The 20,692-nt window shown below is 51.0% G+C and overlaps 1 protein-coding gene across 6 annotated transcripts in view; it reads right to left on the reverse strand.

Moving 5' to 3' along the window:
- The window catches only part of LOC143981458 (NACHT, LRR and PYD domains-containing protein 3-like), a 156,632-nt gene extending 136,350 nt beyond the window's left edge, over positions 1-20,282 (reverse strand). Inside the window, exons 1-2 of one of the 6 annotated variants that reach the window (XM_077479332.1) lie at positions 20,189-20,248; positions 19,781-19,967 (exon numbers count right to left, since the gene is read on the reverse strand). The gene's annotated coding sequence lies outside the window, so the exon portion shown is untranslated. Of the gene's footprint in view, positions 1-17,085; positions 17,106-19,780; positions 19,968-20,188 lie in introns of those variants that run through there. The other 5 variants (XM_077479333.1, XM_077479328.1, XM_077479329.1 and 2 more) reach the window with 5 other exon arrangements.
- Between the last annotated feature and the right edge of the window lie 410 nt (positions 20,283-20,692).

A 20,692-nucleotide genomic window follows, 5' to 3' on the forward strand; every position in this document is an offset into this window, starting at 1 on the left:
TAGGGTTGAGTGAGGTACAGTCTGCTAATCACAACCTACTAGTTCCACAAAGGTCCTTATAAGGACTGGTAAGGTATAGCGTAGTACAGTATATAGGGTTGAGTGAGGTACAGTCTGCTAATCACAACCTACCAGTTCCACAAAGGTCCTTATAAGGACTGGTAAGGTATAGCGTAGTACAGTATATAGAGTTGAGTAAGGTACAGTCTGCTAATCACAACCTACTAGTTTCACAAAGGTCCTTATAAGGACTGGTAAGGTATAGCGTAGTACAGTATATAGGGTTGAGTGAGGTACAGTCTGCTAATCACAACCTACTAGTTCCACAAAGGTCCTTATAAGGACTGGTAAGGTATAGCGTAGTACAGTCTATAGGGTTGAGTGAGGTACAGTCTGTTAATCCTTAAGGACTGGTATAGGTCCACAATATATAGGGTTGAGGTGCCCTACTGCTGACTGCTGCCCTATTCTGCAGCAGTTCTTTATCAGTATAGGGACTGAGGTACAGTCTGCTAATCACATCCTACTAGTTCCACAAAGGTCCTTATAAGGACTGGTATAGGTGTACTATTTGGCGTGCAGTATATAGTTGTGTAATACACGTATAAAATACTTGCACATATAGAAAGCATAGTATAGTACGTTTCCACTGTGCAGCATTGTGACTGCTGAGCGGTTCTGAGTGACAAACGCAATCCAAAAAAAAGTATTGTAACTGGTGTGATAGACCAGTGGCCCCCAAAAACAACAGATTGAAGCGGGGTGTTGTATACATTCTTCCACAAACATACTGCACTTCTCTAGAGACTTTTGTCACAGGGTCATTTAAAAAATGACAGGCAGAGGAAGAGGCAGGCCCTTCCGCAGGGGTGGTAAGAAGGCACATGAGCTGCCATCACCGAGCCCAGTGGGAGCAACGGAACACACAAAGCCACACTCCAGGCTCTCACCGTCCAGCCTCGTCTTCTACTTCTTCTCCTCACAATTGTCCTCCACTCCACCTTCCATCACGCCAAGCTCACGTTTTTCTGCAAAAAGGCAGGCTTCCATGGGCCTTATGTTCGAGCGTAAAAAAATGATGACCCCGGATAACCCTCTTGTCCAACGGTTGACGGCTGGCTTGTCAGAACTGATAGCCCGCCAACTACTGCCATAAAAACTGGTGGACTCGGAGGCCTTTCGAAAATTTGTGGCCATTGGAACACCACAATGGAAGGTCCCAGAAAGGAAGTAGTTCTCACAGAAGGGCATCCCAGAGCTATATGGCCATGTTCAGCGGCAAGTGAATGTATCTCTGGCACATAGTGACGGTGCCATGATACATCTGACCACAGACACGTGGTCTAGCAAACACAGATGGTGCTCCTTCCAGAGGATCTGTTTGCTGTGAGAAGGAGTGGTCCCTGGCCACCTGCACCTTCAGCCATCCTCAAAGAGCAGGGGGGAGGGGGGATCACAGGGGTGGGGAGCGGAGAGAGCTGGGGGGAACTTGAGAGCACTAGGGGGGCAAAAAAACAGGGGTGGAGAGCACGGTAGGCTGAGAGCACTGGGGGGCTAAGAGTGTGGGGTGGTGAAGAGCACTGGGGGGCAGAAAAATAGGGGTGGAGAGCACAGGGGCTGGAGAGTACTGGGAGGGTACAAAAAGCAGGGGGGAGTGCAGAGCAATGGGGGGGAGCTTGAGAGCACCAGTGGGGGCCAGAAAGAACAGAGGTGGAAAGCACGGGGGACTGGAGAGCACTGGTAGGGTTGGAGAGCACATGGGTGGGGCAAAATGCAGGGGCGAGTGGAGAGTACAGGGGTGGGGAGTGGAGAGTGTTGGGGGGAGCCAAAAAGAACAGGGTGGAGAGCACTGGGGTAGAGAGCACTGGGGGGGTGGGCTGGAGAGCACCAGGGAGCCAGAAAGAACAGGGTTGGGAGAGTGATGGGGAGAGCTGGAGAGCACTGGGGGCGAAAGAACAGGGGGGAGAGCATTGGGGGGAGCACTGAGGGGAGTGGAGAGCACTGGGGGGGGAATGGGGGAGAGCACTGGGGGGAGAACAGGAGGAGAACACTGGGGGGAGTGGAGAACACTTGGGGGGAAGAACAGGGGGGAGAGCATTGGGGGAGAGATAAGAGCACTGGGGGGGAGAACGGGAGAGAGCACTGGGGGGAAAGAACAGGGGAGAGCACTGGGGGGAAGAACATGGGGGAGAGCACTGGGGTGAGTGGAGAGCACGGGGGGAGAACAGGGGGGAGAGCACTTGTGGGGGAAGAACAGGGGGAGAGTACTGGGGGGACAGAACAAGGGGGAGACAACTGGGAGGAGTGGAGAGCACTGGGGGGGAGAGGAGAGCACTGGAGTGGAAGAACGGGGGAGAGCACTGGGGGGAGACAACTGGGGGGAAGAACAGGGGAGAGAGTGCAGTGCGTGGGGGGAACAGGGGGGAGGGCACTGGGGGAGTGGAGAGCACTGGGGGGAGAACAGGGGGCGAGCACTGGGGGGTAGAACAGGGGGGAGAGCACTGGGGGGTAGAACAGGGGGGAGAGCACTGGGGGGTAGAACAGGGGGGAGAGCACTGGCAGGGGAATAGGGGGAGAGCACTGGGGGGAGAACATTGGGGAGCACTGGGGGAAAGAACAGGGAGGAGAGCACTTGGGGGGAAGAACAGTGGGAAGAGCACTTGGGGGAAGAACAGGGGGGAGAGCACTTGTGGGGGAAGAACAGGGAGGAGAGCACTTGGGGGGAAGAACAGGGGGAAGAGCACTTGGGGGGAAGAACAGGGAGGAGAGCACTGGTAGGGGGGAAGAACAGGGGAGGGGCACTGGGGGAGTGGAGAGCACTGGGGGGTAGAACAGGGGGAGAGCACTGGGAGGTAGAACAGGGGGAGAGCACGGGGGAGTGAAGAGCACTTGGAGGAGAACAGGGGGGACAGCACTGGGGCGACAGGGGGGAGATCGCTGGGGGGGAGAGCACAGGGGAGAACACTGGGGGTGTGGAGAGCACTGGGGGGCAGGGGGAGCACTGGGAGGGAACAGGGGGAGGGGAGAGCACTGGGGGGAACAGGGGGAGAGCACTGGGGGAGGGGAGAGCACGGGGAGGATAGGTGGGAGAGCACAGGGAGGAGTGGAGAGCAACGGGGGAGAGCACTGGGGGGGAACAGGGGGAGAGCACTGGGGGGGAAGAACAGGGGGGAGAGCATTGGGGGAGGGGAGAGCACGGGGGAGAACACTAGGGGGAGTGGAGAGCACTGGGGGGGCAGGGGGAGCACTGGGGGAAACAGGGGGAGAGCACTGGGGGGAAGAACAGGGGGGAGAGCACTGGGGGAGGGGAGAGCACTGGGAGGAGTGGAGAGCAACTGGGGGAGAGCACTGGGGGAGAGCACTGGGAGGAGTGGAGAGCAATGGGGGGAGCACTGGGGGTAAGAACAGGGGGGAGAGCACTGGGGGGAACAGGGGGGGGGACAGGGGGAGATCACTGGGGGGGAAGAACGGGGAGGGAGTGTGACAGTGGGGTCACTTTGGACACAGGGTGAATAAAAGAAACCCCCGATATGGTCTGTGATAGCCATATTCAAGGCTGTATATACATTGTATATAGATTGGATGTATACTGTATATGGGGGTTAAGTATCATTGCTGTGAGGAATTAAGTTGTTTTGCATTTCTATTGTTCATTTAAGTCTGTCCTTGTGTGTATTGTAAAGTGCCAGACAGACTGGCTGCCAACCCTTTGTGAAAAGATGTGTATTGGGTGGGATCGTTTGAAGCCTAGCAGACGTCAGGATGAGGTGTTGAGTCTTGGGATGTGTGGGTGGAGCTGGGCCCTTGTTCATGTTCATGTGCCTTGAATTGTGTATAAAGTTACAATGTTTCTCAATAATAAAGGCATTCCTACTACTGAAGAGACAGAGTGCGTCTCGTCTTCTTCCAGGGGGGTCGGCTCCTATAGGAAAGGGTCGTTTAGCTGTGGATATTGGTAGCGAGTGGATGTGTGTCTAGGAGAGAGAACATCGTAAACGGCGTTAACCCCCAGTATATTAGGGGTGCCGGTTACATTGGTTGGCAGCGGCGGGATCTTCCCTCCAGTTACTGGGACACTTCAAACCACCACAGTAAATGACCAGCCATGCAGCCTGCAGGAAAGCCACACTGAAAGACTTACTTGAGAGCCGTGGAGGGACCAGTGGGACAAAGAACAAGGCCACCTTGATCAGGGAACTAACCGAGATGGATCAGAGGGATGGTGATGCAGGACCCCGGTCAGTTGAAGACTTGTTTCAGCAACGAGTTCGACAGCGGGTGGCATTATATGGTGCTAACCCATCAGAGACCGCCATACAGAATGCCATTAGAGACATCCAGCTGCAGGATGAGCGACAGGAGAGAGAACTAGAGCGGTAACATGAGCAGAGAATGGCAGAAATACGGCAATCGGAGACAACACCTAAAGATGCAGCGCCTATCCGTAAGTTGCCCTTTCGGGCGTTCAAACTATTTAAGGAGGGAGAAGAGGAAATTGAAGCATTCCTGCAGGACTTTGAGAGACTATGCCAGATACATGAAGTACTGCCCCAAGATTGGGTCGCCTTACTGGCAAGTAATTTAACTGGCAGAGCGGCGGATGCGTATCGGGCCCTGGAGGATGAGGACGCTAAAGACTATGACCGGGTAAAAGAAGCTCTGCTAGCCCGATTTGCCATTACACCCGAAGCCAGCCGGATTAAGTTTCGAGAATCCCGGAAACAAACCCACATAACATACGTGGAGTGGGCACATCGTTTGCAGCGAGACCTTAAGGGCTGGATCCAGGGAAGCCACGCTCATACCATAGAGGACATCACCCAACTAGTACTCTTAGAACAGTTCTTTAACCACACCCCTCCGGTACTACGGGATTGGGTACGAGATAAGCAACCACGGACTGTACAGCAAGCGGCTACTTTGGCAGATGAATATCTGGACTCTCGAAGGTCAGGCAGAAGAGAGCGCTATCCACCATCTCGGCCCGGTTTATCAGCACCAACCCCAGCGGCCACTTATCCTCAGCAGCCCAGGTTCAACTCCCAGGACTATGCACAACCCATCAGCCAAACTGTCCATTAAATCCAGCCATCCAGTCCCAGTCATGGAGACAACCAGCAAGGGGGAGCCCCCGCACACCCATGCCTGCGGCCCACTGCGTTGAGGAGGAAGAACATTGGGGCGTCCTGCACGAGGCTGATCCAATACAAGCAGATAACCGGGACAACAGGCAACAACATAGGCAGACGTTCCGGGTTAATGGAACGGTAGCCAATGGCTTACGTGATAGCGGCGCTACCATGACCCTACTACAGAAGAACCTCATCCCAGAGAGCCAACACACCAGAGACACTGTAGCCGTAAGAGTAGCGGGAGGTACCATCTTCCGGCTACCCGTGGCTCGTGTTCACCTGGATTGGGGGTTGGTTCGGGACACATGAATGTGGGGGTGATGAAGGACTTGCCTGCGGATGTACTACTGGGGAATGATTTGGCCCCCCTCCTTTCTGCTTACACCCCGATGGGCCCCGATGAAGTCAACCCTGTGACTACACGTGCACAGACACGTACTGCTGGAACCAGCCCGCTTGCTGCAGAGACCCAGGTGAGACTATCCTCCCCGACACGTACCTTAGATCAGGCGCGCCTAGGCTGGGATACCCCAGAAGCATTCGGGAGGGAAACTCCGGAGGACCCGACCTTACACAAGTATAGGGCTAAGGCAGATACTCAGGAAAGGGGAATAGATGGGGAGCTGTTTGAATGGGATGGGGATAGACTGTATAGGATCCCTAAGCCATCTCAGAGAAGTAAGGCCCCTTCGCAGAAACGACAGCTGGTGGTACCTAAGAAATACCAGCTGGAGATTCTGCGAATCGGGCATGATGTGCCACTAGCAGGACATCTAGGGTTCCGTCGCACGGCCCATAGGATCACACAGAATTTCTTCTGGCCCAATTTTAGCCAGGATGTGTGACAATACTGCAAAACGTGTGACACATGTCAACGGATAAGGAAGAGGGGGGACCACCCTAAGGCTAAACTCATGTCCATGCCTATTATTGGGGAGCCCTTTTACCGCATAGCAGTTGACATTGTGGGTCCCCTGGCCCGGCCTAGTTCATCCAGAAAGAAGTATATTCTCACCGTGGTGGACTACGCCACCCGTTACCCAGAGACAGTAGCTATGTCCAACATTGAAGCAGAGACAGTAGCTGATGCCCTGGTTAAGATTTTTACCAGAGTGGGGTTCCCTAAGGAGATTCTCTCTGACCAGGGAACCCAGTTTACCGTGGTACTCACCCGGCAGTTGTGGAAGGTGTGCAATATTAAGCCCTTACTGAGCTCCCCCTACCACCCCCAGACTAATGGTCTCTGCGAACGCTTTAACGGGACCCTCAAGCAAATGCTGAGGACCTTTTCAGACTCTTGCAGAGACTGGGAGAGATTCCTGCCTCACCTGTTATTTGCGTACAGAGGGGTACCCCAGGAATCTACTGGGTTCTCGCCCTTCGAGTTGCTCTATGGGAGAAGGGTCCGCGGACCCCTCAATCTCATCAGAGGACACTGGGAGGGAGAGACAGAGCAAGAAGGGACCCCCATAGTACCCTATGTTCTGGAACTCAGGGACCGCATGGAGCAACTGTCTCTGATGGTAAGAGAGAATCTCCAGGCGGTCCAGGGAAGACAGAAGAGATGGTACGACCGGGGGGCCCGACAGCGGGTCTTCCAGGTTGGGCAGAAGGTCTTAGTGCTCAAGCCTGTGAAGACCGACAAGATGCAGGCATCTTGGCAGGGCCCGTATAAAGTAGTAGCCCAGGTATGTGATACTACCTATGTCATTGCCAGCTGTGCAGATGAAAGAATCCAGCGAACCTTTCATGTGAACATGCTGAAGGAGTATCAGGAACGGCAGGAGGATGTTGCTGCAGTATGTGCCCCTGCTGCGGATGACTCAGAAGGTTTACCCCTCCCTGACTTACTAGAGAGAGAGCCCCAGACTGACCTCATTAGCCTTGTACAGCTAGGAGACCGGTTAAGCCCCACAAAAAGGAACAGGCTAAGCGGCTTCTGTGGGAGAAACGGGTGATGTTCTCCCAAAAACCGGGCTATACGACCCTGGCTGTACATAAGGTAGAGACCCCTGGACAAGCACCCCTCCGCCAGCCCCCCTACTGTATCCCTGAAGCAGTCCGAGAGGAAATGCGGAAGGAGATACAGGAGATGATTCAGTTAGGAGTCATTGAGCCTTCTGACAGCCCTTGGGCCTCGCCTGTATTCCTGGTGCCTAAGAAAGACTGGACTACCCGGTTCTGCGTGGACTACAGGCGACTCAACGAGAAGACCACCACCGATGCCTTCCCGATGCCCAGGGTAGACGAACTACTAGATCGTATAGCCAGGGGACGTTATTTAACTACAATAGACCTGTGTAAAGGTTATTGGCAGATCCCCCTGGCCAAGGATGCTATCCTCAAGTCGGCATTTGTAACCCCATTTGGCCTGTACCAGTCTAAGGTCATGCCATTTGGAATGAAAAATGCCCCGGCGACCTTCCAACGTATGGTGGATAGGCTCCTCGATGGCTTCCAGGATTTAGCATGTGCATATCTGGATGACATTGCGATCTACAGTGGGCCTTGGGAGGAGCACCTGGTTCACGTAGGAGTGGTTCCGGACAAAATTCGGGCCGCAGGCCTGACCTTGAAACCAGACAATTGCCATCTAGGGATGGCGGAGGTGCAGTACCTGGGACACCGAGTGGGGTGTGGGAACCAGAGACCCGAGCCAGCCAAGGTAGAGGCAGTAGCTAACTGGCCCACGCCCCGTACTAAGACCCAGGTATTGGCCTTCTTGGGAACTGCAGGGTACTACCGACGTTTTGTCCCTAATTATAGTGCTATCGCCAAACCCCTGACTGACCTGACGAAAAAGAATTTACCTAGGCAAGTCCTCTGGTCTCCAGCTTGTGAATCCGCATTTCTAGCCCTCAAGCAAGCACTTGTAAATGCCCCTGTCTTGGCCGCCCCAGTACCTAACAAACGTTTTCTTGTCCACACGGATGCTTCCATGTTTGGACTGGGGGCGGTGCTGAGCCAAGTTGGGGAGGATGGAGGAGAACACCCTGTCGCATACCTGAGTAGAAAACTATTACCCCGGGAAGTGAGCTATGCGGCAGTGGAGAAGGAGTGTTTGGCCCTGGTCTGGGCCCTTAAAAAGCTGAACCCTTACTTATACGGACAGGAATTTTCACTGGTCACCGACCACAACCCATTGGTCTGGCTTAACCGGGTCTCTGGAGATAATGGCAGGTTGCTGCGGTGGAGCTTAGCCCTACAACCTTACAACTTCACCATCAGCTACCGACCCGGTAAGCAAAACGGCAATGCTGATGGGTTGTCCCGGCAAACCGACGCCCTCCCGGGCTCCTAGTGCAATGTTGATGGGTTATCCAGTATTGGAAGAATGGACCCATGGACGAACTGCGGAGTCAACCCGTCTGGGGTCCCCTCCTCTGTTAGTCCCCTGCCGAAAGGGGAGATGTGTGACAGTGGGGTCACTTTGGACACAGGGTGAATAAAAGAAACCCCCGATATGGTCTGTGATAGCCATATTCAAGGCTGTATATACATTGTATATAGATTGGATGTATACTGTATATGGGGGTTAAGTATCATTGCTGTGAGGAATTAAGTTGTTTTGCATTTCTATTGTTCATTTAAGTCTGTCCTTGTGTGTATTGTAAAGTGCCAGACAGACTGGCTGCCAACCCTTTGTGAAAAGATGTGTATTGGGTGGGATCGTTTGAAGCCTAGCAGACGTCAGGATGAGGTGTTGAGTCTTGGGATGTGTGGGTGGAGCTGGGCCCTTGTTCATGTTAAAGCATGTGCCTTGAATTGTGTATAAAGTTACAATGTTTCTCAATAATAAAGGCATTCCTACTACAGAAGAGACAGAGTGCGTCTCATCTTCTTCCAGAGGGGTCGGTTCCTATAGGAAAGGGTCATTTAGCTGTGGATATTGGTAGCGAGTGGATGTGTGTCTAGGAGAGGGAACATCGTAAATGGTGTTAACCCCCAGTAATATTAGGGGTGCCGTTACAGGGAGCACTGGGAGTGGAGAGCAACAGGTGGGATAGCACTGGGAGGAGTGGAGAGCACTGGGGGGAACAGGGGGGATAGCACTGGGGGGAAGAACAGGGGGATAGCACTGGGGGGAAGAACAGGGGGGAGAGCACTGGGGGGAAGAACAGGGGGGAGAGCACTGGGGGAGGGGAGAGAACTGGGAGGAGTGGAGAGCAACTGGGAGAGAGCACTGGGGGGAACAGGGGGGAGAGCACTGGGGGAGAGCACTGGGAGGAGTGGAGAGCAATGGGGGGAGCACTGGGGGTAAGAACAGGGGGGAGAGCACTGGGGGGGAACAGGGAAGAGAGCACTGGGAGTGGAGAGCAATGGGGGGAGACCATTGGGGGGGGCAGGGGAGAGCACTGGGGGGGAGAGCACTGGGGGGGAACAGGGGGGAGAGCACTGGAAGGAGTGGAGAGCACTGGGATGGTGGCTATAGAAGGATGGGGAGAGCTTGAGAGTTGGGGGGGCAGCAAGAACAGGGGGGAGAGAACTGTGGGGGGGGTAGGAGAGTGTGGTGGTGGAGGAGAACACTGGGGGGGGGGCAGGAGAGTGTGGTGGTGGAGGAGAGCACTGGGGGGGCAGGGAACACAACGTGAACTGGGGAAAGTAAAATAAGTTGGATAGGAGAATCGACAGGGGGGCCCCCTGCATCCCCCACCCCGCCGATCCTCCTATCCAGGCACTGTGGCACACAGGGCGGGCTGTACCTGCAACATCTCTATGGATCACAGCGCTGGCTGGCTCTGTGTTTGGTAGCCGCTCTGTATCATGGCCCCGCCCCCTCAGACCTGTGATAGGCGGAAAGTTGATTCTATCTACTATCACATGAGCCGGTCTGAGGGAGCGGGGCCATGTTACAGATCGGCCACTGAACACAGAGCTAGCCAGCGCTGTGATCCGCAGGAGAGAGTGGAGGATGCAGCCGCAACTAAAAGTGGCCCCAGGCAGGCGACCTACCGGGAAATCTCCAGGTATACCAGTCCGGCCCTGGCTACAGTTCTATTCATTATAAGACTTTTTTGAACATACTGACAGAACCATTTAAAAAAGCCTTCAACTCTCTGGCTAACACTCGATCGGTGCCCACAGACCTTCTCACCGCACACATTATGGTTCTTCACAAACCCAACAAGGACACCACAGAGTGCTCCAGCTACAGGCCTATTTCTTTACTGAACATGGACCTGAAGTTGCTAGCTAAAATCCTGGATAATATGCTAAGGCCGCACCTAGACGCCATCATAGGTCCTGAACAAGTAGGCTTTATACCAGGCAGGTAGGGATGAGCCGAACACCCCCGGTTCGGTTCGCACCAGAACTTTCGAACGGACCCCAAATTCGTATGAACGTTAGAACCCCATTGAAGTCTATGGGACTCGAACTTTCGAAATTAAAAGTGCTAATTTTAACAGCTAATATGCAAGATACTGTCCTAAAAAGGGTTTGGGGACCTGGCTCCTGCCCCAGGGGACATGGGTCAATGCAAAAAAAAGTTTTAAAAACAGTAGTTTTGGTGGGAGCACTGATTTTAATGACGTTAAAGTGAAAAAAAAAGTGAAATATTCCTTTAAATATCGTGCCTGGGGGGTGTCTGTAGTATGCCTGTGAAGTGCCACGTGTTTCCCGTGTTTAGAACAGTCCCTGCACAAAATGACATTTAACGGAAATAACGTCATTTAAAACTGCTTGCAGTTTTAATGTTATATCTGGTTCCTGCAATATGGTTGAAAATCATTGAGAAAAATGGCATGGGTAGCCCTCCCTAGCCATTACCAGCCCATTTGGGTCTTGTATGGATATTAAGGGGAACCCCGTACCCATATTAAAAAAAGGAAATACGTGTGGCCCCCAGGCCCTATATACTCAGAACAGCAGTATACAGGCGGTGCAAACAAGACAGGGACTGTGTAGGTTTGTTGTGTTAAGTTAAATCTGTTTGTAATTTTCAACTGTAGCTCCAGTCAAAAAAACTATTTTTAAGCTTTTTGGAAAACATAGGGAAGGGTTATCACCCCTGTATAATTTGTTTTGCTGTCCGTCTTTTTTCATCTCACTTGCTGTTGTCTCCTTCCATTTGCAAGTAGGAGATGTTTGTAAGTTGGATGTTTGAAAGTAGGGGCCTGCCCTATATGCTCTGCAGAAATGGCGGAACAAGGTGTTGGTTTTGCCAAAACATTGCAAGCCCTCAAAGTGACTCTTGGTGGGCGCTGGAGCACCCTGCTGTGAACGATTATATCAAGAATTGTAATTACATGCCATTGTTGAACAGTGGTAGAAAAATTGTGCCTTAGGCACTGGTGCTGGTGCCACCACACTGCAACCTCTCCCATATACTCTAGTTGTAGCGCAGGAATTAGCCCTGCTGCAAAGCATTGCATCAAAAATTTTAATTAAACGCCCCTGTTAAACAGGGGCAGAAAAATTGGGCTGATGGCATCACCCAGAACCAGAAATGTTCTTCCAACATATCAGCGGAGGAGGAAGAGGATAGACAATCCACATAACAGGACAGTCACTCAGCATAGGCAGTCTTGAAGGGATGTGATATTTCAAAAAAAATTATTTGGTTACATCACCTTCAGGTGCTTGGTAGCTGTGGGTGATCCAAGACTGATTCATCTTGATGAAGGTCAGTCGATCAACTGATTCGGTGGACAGGCGCACCCTGTGATCGGTAACAAAGCCACCAGCAGCACTGAAGGTGCGTACCGAAAGAATGCTGGATGCAGGACAGGCCAGTAGCTAAATTGCATACTGTGCAAGCTCTGGCCAGTGATCCATCTTCAAGACCCAGTAAGCCAGAGGATTTTCGGTGGGAAAGGTGTCCAAGTCTGACCTTGCCCCTAGGTATTCCTGCACCATGTAAATCAGACGCTGGCGATGGTTGCTGTAACCGATCATACCTTGGGGCTGCGGACTAAAAAATTGTCTGAAAGCATCGTTCAGACGGCCACCTTCTCCACCGCTCCTTCTGACCGATGCCTCAGCAACACATTGTCCAGGACCAGGAGTTTGTAACCTCCCAGTCTCTGGGAATGCGTTGCACAGACCTTTCTGCAAGGCCTCCCGGAGATGCCTCATCCTCTGCTCCCTCTGCGATGGCAAGATAAGGTCGGCAACCTTACCCTTGTACCGTGGATCAAGGAGAGTGGCCAGCCAGTAATGGTCCCTCTGCTTGATCCGAAGAATACGAGGATCCTTCCGCAGGCTTTGCAGGATCAGGGAGGGCATGCAGCGTAGGTTAGCTGAGGCAATTGGTCCGGAGTCCTCTGGGTCACTAAGGACAACATGATCCGCAGCTACCTCCTCCCAGCCACGTACAAGTCCACGGGTTTCATGGGACTGTAAATCATCCCTACAAGACTGCTGCTGCTGATGCTGAGTGCCAGCCTCCACCTCCATGCTGACACAATCATCCTCCTCCTCCTCCTCATCCTCTTCCTGTGTGATGGGTGGCACAGCAGGAACACTGTCTGGATAAAGGGGGGCTTGAGAGGCAAGGAAGTCCTCCTCTTCCTGTCTCAAGTGCCCTGTCCATTATTCCACGCAGCGTATGCTCCAAGAGGTGGACAAGAGGTACAGTGTCACTGATGCATGCACTGTCACTGCTCACCATCCTTGTGGCCTCCTCAAAAGGTGACAGGACAGTTCATGCATCCCTGATCATGCCCCACTGGCGTGGTGAGAAAAAACCAAGCTCCCCTGACCCTGTCCTGGTGCCGTAGTCGCACAGGTACTCATTGATGGCCCTCTGCTGTGTGTGCAGCCGCTGCAGCATGGCCAACGTTGAGTTCCATCTGGTGGGCATGTCACATATAAGGCGGTTCTTGGGCAGGTTCAACTCCTTTTGGAGCTCAGCCAGCCGAGCACAGGCATTAAATGATCGGCGGAAATGCACACAGACTTTCCTAGCCTGCTTCAGGACATCCTGTAAGCCCGGGTACCTGCCCAAGAACCACTGCACCACCAGCTACGTGAGCTACACAGGGCACATGGGTCAGTTGTCCCTGTCGGAGGGCGGAGAGGAGGTTGGTGACATTGTCGCAAACCACCATTCCTGGCTTAAGCTGGCGTGCCGTCAACCACCTCTTGGCCTGCCCCTGCAGAGCTGACAAAACATCCGCTCCAGTGTGGCTTCTGTCCCCCAAACAAACCAGCGCAAGCACAGCATGGCATCGTTTTGCCTGCGTACTTGCATAGCCCCTGGAACGCCTACGGAGCACCGCTGGTTCTGAGGACAGAGCACTGGAAGAGGCCATGGAGGAAGAAGAAGAGGAGGGGGTGGAGGAGAGAGGTGTGTCACAACCAATAGTAGCATTTTGGAGGCGTTGTGACGGAACAACCTCCAACACTACTGCACCTTGTCCTGCATCCTTCCCAGCTGCCAGAAGAGTGACCCAATGGGCCGTGAAAGACAGGTAACGTCCCTGTCCATGCCTGCTGGACCATGAGTCAGCGGTAATATGCACCTTACCGCTGACTGCCCTGTCCAGCGAGGCAAGGACATTGCCTTCCACATGCCGATAGAGAGCCGGAATTGCCTTCCATGAGAAAAAGTGGCGTTTGGGGGACCTGCCACTGAGGAACCGCACATTGTACAAACTCACGGAAGGGGGTCGAGTCTACCAACTGAAAAGGCAGCAGTTGAAGTGCTAGCAATTTAGCCAAGCTAGCATTCAACCGCTGGGCATGTGGATGGCTGGGAGTGAACTTCTTTCACCGGTCCAGCAGCTGGGGCAGGGACATTTGCCTGCTATAATCGGACGTAGGTGTACTGCTAGCAGAGTGCCCGGAAGCACTTGGCTGTGACACACCTAATTGTACACCTTCATTCCTCTCAGAGAAGGTTTCAGAGAGGACTGAAGGTCTAGTGGGGTTGGAGATGCCAGCTGATGAGAAGCAAGGAGAGGTCCACTTTGTTCTTTGGTGTGGGTCTTTTAGGTACGCTTGCCAACGAGCTGCATGGCAGGTCAACATATGTCTGGTAAAGCATGTGGTGCCCAAGCGGCTGATGTTTTGGCCACGCGAGATATGCTTGAGACATATGTTGCAAATAGCAGCGGTGCAATCTGATGCACTCGTCTCAAAAAAGGCTCACACCAAAGAACTTTTAGAATAACGCGCAGAGGCAGCGTCCTGCAAAGGCAGAGCTCTGCGGTGTGATTCAGTCGGTGTGCTGCCCCTAAGCTGGCCCCCGGAGGGCATCCTGCCTCGTTGGACATGTGCCTCCTCCTCCTCTCTCCTACCATGCACCCATGTAGAGTCAGTGCCCTCATCATCCCCTCCCTCTTCATTGCTGGAGCAAACCTGGCAGTATGCTGCAGCTTGTGGAACATGACTGCCAGATTTCTGTCCTTCTTGAGCATCTCCTCTCTCTGCATTCACGCTACTGCCTTCCTCTAGCTGAGTATCATCATCAGAGCCTACAAAACACTGGGCATCCTCCTGGAGCATGTACCCAACACTGTGCTCAAAGAGTTCAGGAGACTCCTCAGGAGGACGTGGTGGGTCTAGGGAAGGAGTTACTGATGATGACATTGAGAGGAGGGAAGTCGACGCGTTGGCAGCTGCTTTGCTAGTACCCTGAGCCTGGGTGAGAGAGGATGAGGAGGATGAAGAGGGCTTGGTCATCCACTCTACCAAGTCGTTGGCATGTTGCGGCTCAACATGTCCAGTTGCCGAAAAGAAGGACTCTACCACGTGCTGATGATGACGATGCACCGCGTCCACGACCAGCACTGTTGTCTCTAAACACAGAGCCTGCTTGCCCTCTTATCGGCTCGCGCCTGTCTGCCTCTCCTTGCTGGCCTTCCAGACATGGTAATGGCCTGAAGGGAGTTGGGAAAACCAGCAATTGGGTAGTGTATATTGTGCTGGAGGCACACACAACATCCACTAACTCCTGCAGATGGCAGGTGGCTCAAAAATTGGCTGATAACGATCGGTGTATACTGTGTTGAAGGTACACAGAACACCCACTAACTGCTACAGATGCCAACACACTATACAAGGCCGCCGCGCTGACGGCCTTATATAGTGTGGGGTGTGTACTACACAGCCTGAGCTATGATTGGCCACAGGCATCCTGCCTGTGGCCAATCATGGCTCTCCTCGCTGTCGGCGCTGTGATTGGCCAAGCATGCGGGGTCACAGTGCATGCTTGGCCAATCATGAGCCAGCAATGAACTGTGCCATCGCAGTGCATTGTGGGGCGTGAGCGCCACACAAATTTGGTGCGAACGGCCCATAACGTTCGAAATTCACCGAACGGGCGAACAGCCGATGTTCGAGTTGAACGTATGTTCGACTCGAACACGAAGCTCATCCTACAGGCAGGGAAGAGAAAGACAACATCATAAAAGCACTCCTTCTCACACAAACATCACAATCCCGACACATGGAAAGTCTTCTCTTATCCACAGAGGTGGAGAAGGCTTTTGACAGAGTCGCCTGGGACTTCATGTTCGCAATCTGCTATCACATAGGACTTAATCCTCACATGATGGCATGGATTACAGCACAATACCAAAGACCTTCGGCAAGAATAAAAATGAATGGAACCTTAATCAGGCAAAGTAGAGATACTGAATGGCATGAGGCAGGGCTGCCCCTTGTCCCCACTGCTGTTCATTCTCTCCCTAGAACCATTCATTTATACGGTAAATAAAGACAACTCGGTGAAAGGCATTTCTCTACATGACAGGGCATACAAGATGGCAGCATGCGCAGATGACCTCCTATTCTTTGTGACAAAACCACACATCACACTTCCCAATCTTATGAAATCCTTTGCCCATTATGGATTTGCCTCCAATCTCAAAATAAACCTATCAAAATCTGAGGCCATGAACATCAACCTGTCCGAGACTAATCTAGCCAGAACCCAAGAAAATTGTCCCTTCAAATGGGAGGGATCGGCACTAAAATACCTGGGAATATGGCTGACCCCTAAATTGTCAATGACTTATGACGCAAACTTCCCACCTTTACTTCAAATGATAGAAAAGGATTTAAAACTTTGGAACGCAGGTTACTTCTCATGGTTTGGGAGGGCTGCCATTCTGAAAATGGTAATTTTGCCCAGGCTGCTATACCCTATGGGTGTTACCGATTAAAATACCTCAGAGGTTTTTTTAAAAAAAATTACACACCATACTTCTGACCTTCTTTTGGTCAAATAAAAAAACCTAGGATCAAGTACGCAATTCTGACCAGACCAAAGGAATTAGGAGGGATGGGGCTCCCTGACTTCAGGAAATACTACATAGTGTCCCATTTAACAAGAATAGTTGACTGGCACTGCCACCGGGGACCTAAAGACTGGGTAGCCTTAGAGGATGGATTAAGCTCCTACCCCCTACTTTTTTCTCCATGGAACCCGGGACTCCAAAAAGACCAAACATTAAAACAACATCCACTAATGGAAACAACACTAAATATCTACTTAGAAGTGGCAAAACACCCTACAGTGACCCCCCTACTGAGCCCCCTAACACCACTAACAGACAATCCAGACATTCCACCGGGGATTGGGAACCATTTGCTATTCTGCCCTCCTAACAACAAATCCCTGCAAGCAGGAGAATGTTTTCAAGACGGGAGACTCAAGGAATTTGTGACATTAAAAAAAAGACAGTTGCCTATCCAATTTACCGCTCTGGACATACTTCTAACTATTCACCTACGTTGGCGGTACAACCAGACAGGGAATCTTTTCCAGACAGATGACAGATCTAGAGAAGGTATGTGCGGAGGGCGCACAATAACAAAAGGTGACCCCAGTCTCCTATGCGTGGCTGCAATACGCAAACCTCAATACTGAAGACAGATTTAGAAAGGATTGGCCCACTGCACTTAAGATGACCATTATGGACAATCAATGGAAAAAGACCTGCATTCTAGCACACAAGTGCTCTATCAGCACTAAGACACAAGAAACGTCTTATAAACTACTCACTGACTGGTATGTCACGCCAGAAAAACTACATTCCCGGAATGCTCAGACCTCAAGCATATGCTGGAGATATGGGGAGGATACAGGTACACTTGTACACATCTGGTGGCACTGCCCACCCCTGGCCCCCTTTTGGTGCCAGGTCAAGGACCTTATTAAGCTGAAAACAGAAACCAAAATAGTATTACACGCTGCCTGTTGCCTTCTACACATCTCTACCTACCCACTCAAATGCTACAAAAATTTGCTAACCACGTGTGACAGAACTCACTGTCACTGTGTGTTTTGGAGGGGGCTGGGGGCTCGCCTCCTACCCACAGATTATGGCCCAGCAGAGAACGTGAGATCTGGAGGGCTATTTGCCATCTCCCACCACCTGGAGAAGATGCCACCTCCAGACATTTGTGTCCGGGGTCGCCGGTTCATCAGAACCGGGTGAGCTGGGCTACCTAAACTTATTGGCCCGGCTGGGCTAAATATATACTTTTATTCCACAAACAATGTACTTTTAGCTGATAAAGACATATACAAGATGGCGGTATTCCCAAAGCGTGGGGCTACGAGACCTGGGGACAAAATGGCATTGAGATAATGTAATGTAATGCTACATCCCTTCTCCCCCATCCCCCTCTCAGCAGGGGATGGGTAAGGAGGGGCTGCCTGCTCATCATAATCCCTTCATGTGTTTAAACTGTAGTTTCTGTTTCAATGTACAAGTGTTGAGTTCCCATTGGTTCTTGCTTGTCCCCTACCCCCTCTATGACAAGGCTAAGAGGAGTGTCCCTAACTGTGTTTAAAGAAAAGCCCGGCGCCGCAGGGGTTAACAAAACCCTGTAGGCAGAGGGCTGGCATGACTGTGTGAACAGTGCATGTCAGCCCTGCATGATAGGGGGCGGGGGATTGGCCGAAGGGAGTAGGGGGTGGGGTACTCAGTGCAGAGAAGCTGATCCCACCCCCTCCACGAGGCAGCATTCAAGAAAAAAGTTCCCCACCCCCCCTCCCTAAGCTTGGGTTGTATATGTCGGGGTGTGATTTTTCTGTGTTGTGTGTTTGTGTTTTTCTCTTTCAGGGCTTGAACATGGACTGTCGTGGCAGTGGCTGGTGTTTGGTCTTTGTGGGTGAGGAAGAGAGTTCTGAATGAAGAGTCAGGATCTGTCGGTAATACGGGTCCTGTGGGTGGTACTCCAGTTACCGGAGGTTATCTGGTAATTGGTTATGGGGGCATTGCGGTAGGTGGGCGTCTCTGAGTCAGCCTGTTGGCTTGAGGCCCAATAACCCACGTCAGAGAGACCGCAGTGTCATAATCTTTGGATATAACCTGAGGGTTATTGGTGTACTTGCAAAGACCAACACTAGGGGGAGCTGATGTTTTCATCATAACTGATGTTGTTATTGTTCTGTTACTGTTTTTATCATGGTTTATGTTATTTAAAGTTATATATTTTTGGATATTTTATACAGTTTGTTTAATAAATTAATGGCTGCTACAGCCTATTTTACTCCAATAAGTGGTATGGTCTTATTTATTATATAATGGGGAGGTAAGTGGAGTATAGGTTGTTAGCAAAATGCATATATGTTATACACTAGTCAAGGTGTATGTTTTGTATTTAATAAACAGTTTATGCTCTGCATGTTTAACCCTCAACACCTGTGTGTCTTGTCTGGTGATTGAGGGGTTAAGGGCTGGTTATGGGGAATCTGCAGGCTGCGGGTGGGTTTGGAGGACAGGAGACACAGGTCTGGTGAGATGCCCAGCAGGGTATCTGAGATCCGTCACACCAAGCATGTGCTGAATGCTGCTAAGGTGCTGATCCCGACCCGCTGGAGAACCACAAGAGCGCCCTCTATAGCGGACTGGCTGACTCGAGTGTCAGAAATCTGTGAAATGGAAGACACTCAAGCCCAGGCTTCCGACAGGGTGGACAGGTTTCATGAAACCCGGTCACTCTGGTTTGAGTTCCATTATTCTGAACATACTATGATCTGCGGTCAGGCTGAAAATGTATATCTCCTCACACATAAATGGCAAATAGCCACACCAACAGACGTCTGATCAAACCAAGCTAAATGTGTAATCCTACGTTCAGAGAAATAGTTGAGTTAATGAAGCAGAATAAGAATGTAACCCACACATTTCCAAACACAACAATCAACTAACAAAACCTACCCAAAAACGTCCCTAATCCTTATGCCCTGTACACATGACCGGTTATCCCATCAGAATAAACTCTGAAGGCTTTTCTGATGGAATTCCGCTCAAGCTGTCTTGCATGCACACGGTCACACCAAATTACAACTGTCAAGAAAGAGTTGACATACAACACATTCAACCGCACTATAAAAAGGAAGTTCAATAGCCACAGACGAGCATTAGACATTTTTTCCGTCAGAAAAGTTTAGAACATCACTCGCTGGTATACATCACTCGTTGGTATGGGGTATGCTTTACAGGGTAATATCTGGCTTTGCAGTTTAAAGCTTTTTTTTTTTCTGCAAGTTGTAACCACTTGGGACAATCTCGCAGCCGTTATCCCAGAGAGGTCCGTTTAGATCATGAGATTTTAATTCTGTTATGGCTTATCCCCCTCTTTTTTATTTCAAATTATAGTGCATAAATATATAGAATTTTTTTCTAGTTGGTCTGTATGGTAATCATGATGGCCGGTACTCTTATATCATTTTGTATAACCCTTACCTGCTAATATACTTTTGTTAGGGTGAGCGGATATGCAGGGAATTTACTGTTATAATATAAGGGGTGTTCTGTCCTCACAATGTGATCAAAGTACAAGGCTTGGCAGACGGCTAACAGCTTCCCAATAAAGACTCAGGAGGAAGGGAGAATAGTTCTCATCTTTACTGAGAATACGTTTTGTGTAAAACTGCAAAACACAAATGATAAAAATCTGCAATAGCATTTAACATTCCATCACAAATAGAAATAGTAAGAGGCACGCTACAATAGTGATAAGGCGCTCGCTAGCAGAAATGTGCCGAGCCGAGTGACCTTCTGACACAAACATCCACCAAACACACAGATACAATGTAGTTGTGTTAGTAGAACTTATACTAACTAATTCCAAACTAATGACTGCTTACTTACAGACTTATGCTTCCAAGGCCAGTATTAAGAATAGTGGAGGTCTTCAGCAACCTTCCTTCACTAGAAAGAAATGTAATATGACTGCTGGGCAGGAAGTGGGCGGGATATACAGTTCCTGTTAGTAATGGATGTCAATTTAAAGCAAAAGTGCGATCAGTAAATATATACCTTATACTGATCAGAACACTCCCCACCTGCCATAATGAACGTTATACCGCTATGTTTCCTTTTTAACCACTTCAATACCGGGCACTTAAAGCGGAGGTCCACCCTAAAATACACTCCCAGGGCTATGTGATCCCCCCTTCCCTAAATGTTAGGTAACCCCCTTACCTTCCAGCTGTCTTCTTTAGTTTTTTTCTATTTGAAATTTCCTGCCACAGTGAATTGCGGAAAGGGGAGGAGCCGATGCGGAAAGGGGCGGGGCTTAATCGGCAGGTCACTTGTTCCGGGTCTGCCGCATGGGCTCCTGGGACCTTTTTTTTTTTCCCAGGAGTCTGTGGT

This window comes from Lithobates pipiens, unplaced genomic scaffold, assembly GCF_037356315.1.
Source record: "Lithobates pipiens isolate NorthernLeopardFrog02 unplaced genomic scaffold, aLitPip1_a1.2 Scaffold_157, whole genome shotgun sequence".
NCBI lineage: Eukaryota > Metazoa > Chordata > Amphibia > Anura > Ranidae > Lithobates > Lithobates pipiens.